Below are 6512 nucleotides of genomic sequence, written 5' to 3'. Positions count from 1 at the left end.
ATACTAATGCATGAAAATCCTAACCTCAAAAAAATCACCCGTTACATTTGTAGAGGACGACAGAAAACATAAATCAAAGCAGATAATAACGTGTTTTAGAGCTTGTGTTGATATTCGAGGCCAACGATTGTCAACAGCCAGATTTTCAGCTGGCATAAACCCTGAGCATTTCCCATTCGAAAAAGTTGTGCTATACATATATAAAACAACAACAAAAGCAATATTTAATGCCGTAAAACTTTCTGCATTGTGTGCGGTGCTGTGCTGCGATATGCACTTGATGCCAATGAGTGGCGAGCAGATAATCCGCTTTAGTTGCAGCGTACCACATGCGCATCAGATAATGCCAAATAATTAGAGTTGGTTTGCGGTTTTTAATTGAGCAGAGCTCTAAACTTTCTGGCGATGCAGTTGACAAACTTTTTGGGGCCTTCCCATTTGTTTTCTTTTATTTTTTCAAGTTTTAACTTTTTGTTTTTTTTTTTTTTTGGGAATACCACATACATACTAGGGATGTTAATTTTTTCGCTTTTTACGATCCCGGGATTCTCGGATTGAAAAAATTGCTTTTATCTCTCCAACCATAAAACCTACCTTTTTTAATTTTAAGTGAGGTTTTTATTTTTTCTCGCTGAGGTCAGGATTTATTTCAAAGGACATTGCAATTTCAAAGAAATGATTAATTCAGAAAATTATTTAAAATGCAAGAGGAAATTTCTTAAATTAAAAATTTTGATAAAGCTAGAAAGACGAAATTCGAGGATGTTATCGAGTTTATACAAGTCCGTAACATATAATTTTTTCAAACAACAAATATTACGAAACCTCAAGGATAAAATTTTTTAAAAGGACATTTTAATTACTTGTCAGTCCTTATGCACCATAAAATTGAATATAATAAAATTCTACAAAATTTTCTTTTTAATTTGGTACCCATACTACTTCTGTAAGCACACTGTACAGAAACTTTAAATAATTTTTGGATTACTGACGTTAGAGTGAAAAACTAAAAACGCAATTTTACTATATTTGGCCCATGGTTTTGCGGGTATTTTTGTGTGCAAAATTTACTAATTTAACAAAAAATCTTTAGTATTCAAAAATAGTTAAATAAAAAATTTAGTCTTTTTACGGGAAGTCCCGTGAAGAACACCAGGGTTTTCCGATCGAAAAACATTGATTTTCAAGAATTCTATACCATTTCTACGAAAAGTTGTTTTTCTTCCATATAAAATACATAGAAAACATATTATAAATATTTTTTGATAAAAAAAAGAACAGGTGTATATTTTTTCTATGTAGAAAAATCCTAGTGGGTGAGAGCATTAAAATTCCGCCTTTACTTATTTCGGACCACCCTAATGTACATACATGTCTATCTATCTGCATACGTATTTACTAAGCTTGCATTTTTTTCTTGGTACATATAAACCTTTTTACATTTGCGGCGAACTCAATTTGATCTTAAACTATTTAGAAGTGTTTTTTTTCTTTTTTTAATTTTTCTTTTTGGCTTTTATCTTATCAGAAAGTTGATTTGTTCTCAATTCATTGGTTGTGCTGCAAAAATTCCATTGGCATGTCATTCAATTGCTGATAACCGAAAAAGTTCAATTCCTTTCATGCTATCACGATTGGTCGCAATCAGTTTGCAGGGAAGGAGTTGTTGCCTTTTAAGAACTTTTATTTTACAATTGTTACCGCTACTATTGCAGCTGTTCGTAAATAGAAGTTTTCCTATCAATTCAATGCACAGACAATTGTGGGACCAATTTGGAAATTTGCGCTTCTGTTACATACGCCCACATAGATATTTGCATGTACATAGGTATGTATGTATGTATGTGCTTATCTAACATCAGCCATGGCAACTTTCTACCACAATTCATTAGTTTTAACAGCAGCTAAGCTGAAACTAATGAATTTTTCGAGCAAAAGTGACCACATGTACGTATAGTATGCACATCTATCTACAAACATGTATGCCATATATATGTATGTATGTACATATACATTATCAGAGCTTTCCATTGGGAATATAAAAAAATAGAACGCTGCTCCGAGAAAAGTGAATCAAAACAGCATACATATTTGTAGGTATATGGATGTGTGTCTGCAGTTTTGTACCAATTTAAAAGTTGCACATATGCTATGCAGTTTTGTATTTTTTGTTCGGTTTTTGGTGCAAAATAAATTTGATTTAGTTGCATGTTTGGCATTTTATATGCGTCCAGTTTTGTATGCGTAATTGTTGTTGAAGCGATTTCGAAAAGTATTGTGCAAATGAATTTTCCATTAAAAATTAGCAAGTCGAGTGGTCCGTAAGGTACTCGTATGGAAATGAACGAAGTTATAATGGTTAAGTAATTTCATAGATTTTACAATTTTACGGAGTAAAACTGTTCCATGAATTATTTAAGAGGTTGGCTTTTTCCACTTTTCGCTTTTCTATTGCTCTAAGTGAACATATACACGACAAAGCTCCTAAGGCACATAATGGAGCACGACATAGGGCAAAAGGCAGTCTAAGCCTGACGTCTGCTAAATCTTAGCAGAGAAGGATTAAGAACTCTACCAACTCCTCAAAATTGGACCATCTGAGGAGACGAACTGCAGGTTTCGTGTGCTAGAGGAGAAAACCTCGGAGAATATACTTATTATACGATTCACCTCGTATAACTAAACTTGGGCCTATACACCTTGGAAAACAATTATCATCTCTTTCCAGAATCTGTAACATGATACCCTCCAAAGTGCTTAATTTCATTAATAGCCTAGCATAATAGATCTACTTAGTTTGCAGCGCTGCATGCCGTAATAATAATAATAGTGACTATCGAGAATAGGTACGACACTTATCATCGTTGAGCTCCATCAGAATGGGAAAGGACTTCTCCAAGCCGTTCGATACCAAACGAGGTTTCATTCAGGGCGACTTTCTTTCGATTGAATTCGTTAATCAGGCGTTGAAGAAGGTAATAAGATCCGCAGAATTGATCCGCTAAGGTAAACTCATTTCTAAGAGCAAAATATTTTAGGTATATTATGACGTCTTTGACATCATCGGTTAAAACAAGGACTACGTCTGTTCTGCCTTCTTGGAATAGGGATAGAAGTAAACTGCGTGGGTCTGGTCGTGTATTGGCTTTACAAGCACATAAATCGATTAAAAAAACACGCTCCGGACCTGAAACTATTCATCGCGAGTCAGGATGCTGGTTATAGAGGAAGAGGAAAGACCAGGTGAATAAGGATTTGGCTACACATGGCATCTCCATTTGGCCCAAGTTAGCATAGAAAAAAATGACTGGAGTGCTTTGTTGGACAAGCCCAAATCGGCCAAGTCTTTTGATTCTTCAAAGTGTGTACCGAAACGCGTGGACTCTGTATATGTTTTCAGAAGGGACTTTGTCTAGTCCTAATTCACCACTGGATCAACCACTCTATCTTCTTATTTTACTCTTGAAAATACTGCAGTTACGACCTTAGCTTCAGTCCGACGATGTCGATATCATCTGCATACAGCAGTAACATCGTTCTAAATCCTCGTTAGGTCTCAAGCGGCACGGAGAAGTTGTTCCCGATTTGAACGGAGCTATAAGTTGTTCCCAACGTCAGTCTACATAGCCCTACAGGCAGGCAGCTTCTCTTCGTGCATTCTAAAGCAGCAAGTGCCTTCTCCAGAACTTGACGTGCTCTGAAAATTTGGTCAATGGTGAACTGACCAGGTCTGAAGCCACACTGATAAGCTGCAATTAGTAGGTTCGTGAAGGGCTACAGTCTCTCACACAGTATCGTCGATAGGACCTGGTATGCAATATTAAGATGGTTTATTGCGCGATAGTTGAGGCAAACGGCGGGATCGAACATGTATTTATTAGACCAAATTTTGCTTTACAGCTGCGACATGCGCCCCACCCAGCTCTTCGTCACCGGATTTGAACAGCTCAGCCGGTATACCGTCGCATTCTGGGCCTGTTGTTCTGAGACCGCTTCATCTTGCTCGAATAAAAGCACATGAGCTTCATCACTACACATCGGTTTGGGTTCTCTTACATCAAAGGTCCCACCTCCTCCAGATTATATTACCAGATTTTTATCTGCATCTTTGCAGGACCTAGCCCCGTTTTTTAAACCATTTGATTGTTGCCTTATTTTACGATGAAATTTTCCAACTGTTTGGTGAGTTTGCTTCTTAAAAAAAATGCGTACAGCTTTACCAAGTAAAAATTTTGTCCCTAAAGGCGAGCTTAGAATTCTAGGCCTGCAACAATTTTTATGCAGTGCAATTTTTCATTTACCTTTAAGTTTTTCAGCGATCTGCTGCAAGCGAAAGTACAGAGGAATGCTTCTGAACCCTCGGGTTGGTATAAAAAGCCCCTTAAGTATGTACGAATCTCAATACAACGTTTTACCAAAATTTGGCAGTGAAAATTTCCAGTAAGTTAATTTAAATATATCTGATTGCCTCATTTGCTATATCCGCCTAAATAAGCGGAAGTAGATAAGTACAAAAAATGAGAGGAAGTAAAGAAGAAGTTTTTAATGCATTTTCCTACGAAAGCAACAAATAAAATAAAGAACCGACGAAGAAGTAATCCATTTGTCTGCTAGCATAGACAAGTAAAGTTTTCGCAAAAAAAAAAAAAAAATATAAATGAAGGTGTGCAACTATACGTAACATAAACCAGAAATCCATAGAAAAGCTACACCGTATTTATGTTTCCAGTAGTACTCTTAAGCGATTTCTCTCATATGTATCTATGTATAAGCAAGTGCGTTTTAAATAAATGAAGCATTTTAAATGATTTGTAAGAATTTTGTTTTTGCGAGTATTCTTATGTCTATCGTCACTCTTTTTTTCATGTTTTTAAAAAGTTTGGGTTTTCTCGGAGTTTAAAAGCCCAGAATGCCCTTAAATCAGAAATATTAATACATATGTACATAGGTACATGTTTATGTAAATATGTCGTCGAATCCTTTTACCACATACTTTGCTCTTAAATTTAATTTCTCACATCTTTTTTCTCGTGTATACCATTTTGTTTTATCGTTTCATAATGGCAGTGCGTCCTTAAAAACCGTAATATGTATGAAAGTATGTATGTGAAGAGGAAAGGATGTGCGCTTTTCACTTATGCTTTCGATATTTGCATAATAAATCTATTTTCAATGGATTCTGATTTTATTTTCAATACCAGCGCATATGTATGTATGTACATACGAGTATATGAGTATAAGCATAACTAAAATCTTTGCAGGATAATGCTTTTTGCATTTGCATACATATGTTTGTGCTTTTAAATTGTGTTGTATTTGTCATTGCCGCAACCATTAGCATTACATCATCAGTTACTTCACGCAAATCACTTTATTTTGGTTTGATGTGAATTTCTGTTCAGATGTATGTATGTACATTAGACCGTAGACGAAAAAAGTTCAGAGTACAATGCTGAGTTAAAATATTTTTGCAAGGCAATTTAATAAAAATTAATTTTTTCCCTAACGTAGAGGTCGGATCGTATTTTTATATTTCTTTTTTATCTTCGGAATGTGCAATCGAGTTTTAAACTATATCGATGTTTTATGACGCTAGAGGACCACCATAATGTCAGAAATTTAAAACTCAACAAAATTGACTAAACTTTCGCCAAATAAGTGTTTTCTTATTCTAGTAAAACTATTAAAAAAAGTTATCGCCAAATAGAGCTGTCAACGAGAAATTTAAAAACTTGACCCCTGGATCGAAAAAAGCCTTGCAAAGATACTTTAGACTCAGGGTATACGGTGCATTTTTTTTTTGTTTGCTTGGAAGGTGGTAGGGTCTAATTTACATACATACATATGTATGAAAATATTTATGTCAGTTCAAAATTTTAAAGCAATAAAGTAGCATTATTCTCATATATGTAAATACGGTGATTTTTTTTCAAAAATTCATGTTAAACAGTAAAGTCGGAATTTTTTCACCCTCACCCCCTAGGATTGTTTTATATACCAAAAAAATGTAGCCTCATTTTTAGAAATCAAAGAGTATTTATAGGTCGCTCAAAGCGCTCAAATGTTTTTCATGTTTTTGTACACTGGCGGTCATTAGCAGAGGTGGGCACTACCACAAACAACCGTGAGCTAAAAGTGAGAATGTGTTAGTGTGCCTAATTCATTTGGCATGCTGTCGTGTTCTCATCGCTGCGCTCTCGCTTGTATACGTATACGAGACGCTTACGCTCTTTTAGCACCTGCTAACTCTCTGCCCATGCCTGGTCATTAGTATAGACGCGCCTTACTTTGAAGAGTTTTGACTATACTTCCATGGTTTATTTTATGTTTAATAGTTTCTTATAAAATCCTGGCTAGCTATGCAACAAACACCATATAAATCCCCATTTCAAACTTTATACAAAAATTATAAAAATTCGACAAATTTTCACCAAATATTTAAACTTTTTATTCAGAATTTTTAGAATAAGAAAGTGCAAGTTTCAATTTGCTATAAAATACCGTTGATTTTT

Source organism: Rhagoletis pomonella, unplaced genomic scaffold (genome assembly GCF_013731165.1).
Source record: "Rhagoletis pomonella isolate Grant_MI unplaced genomic scaffold, Rhpom_1.0 Rhpom_scaffold_00001, whole genome shotgun sequence".
In the NCBI taxonomy this organism is placed as follows: domain Eukaryota; kingdom Metazoa; phylum Arthropoda; class Insecta; order Diptera; family Tephritidae; genus Rhagoletis; species Rhagoletis pomonella.
Note: the sequence above shows the minus strand (reverse complement) of the source record.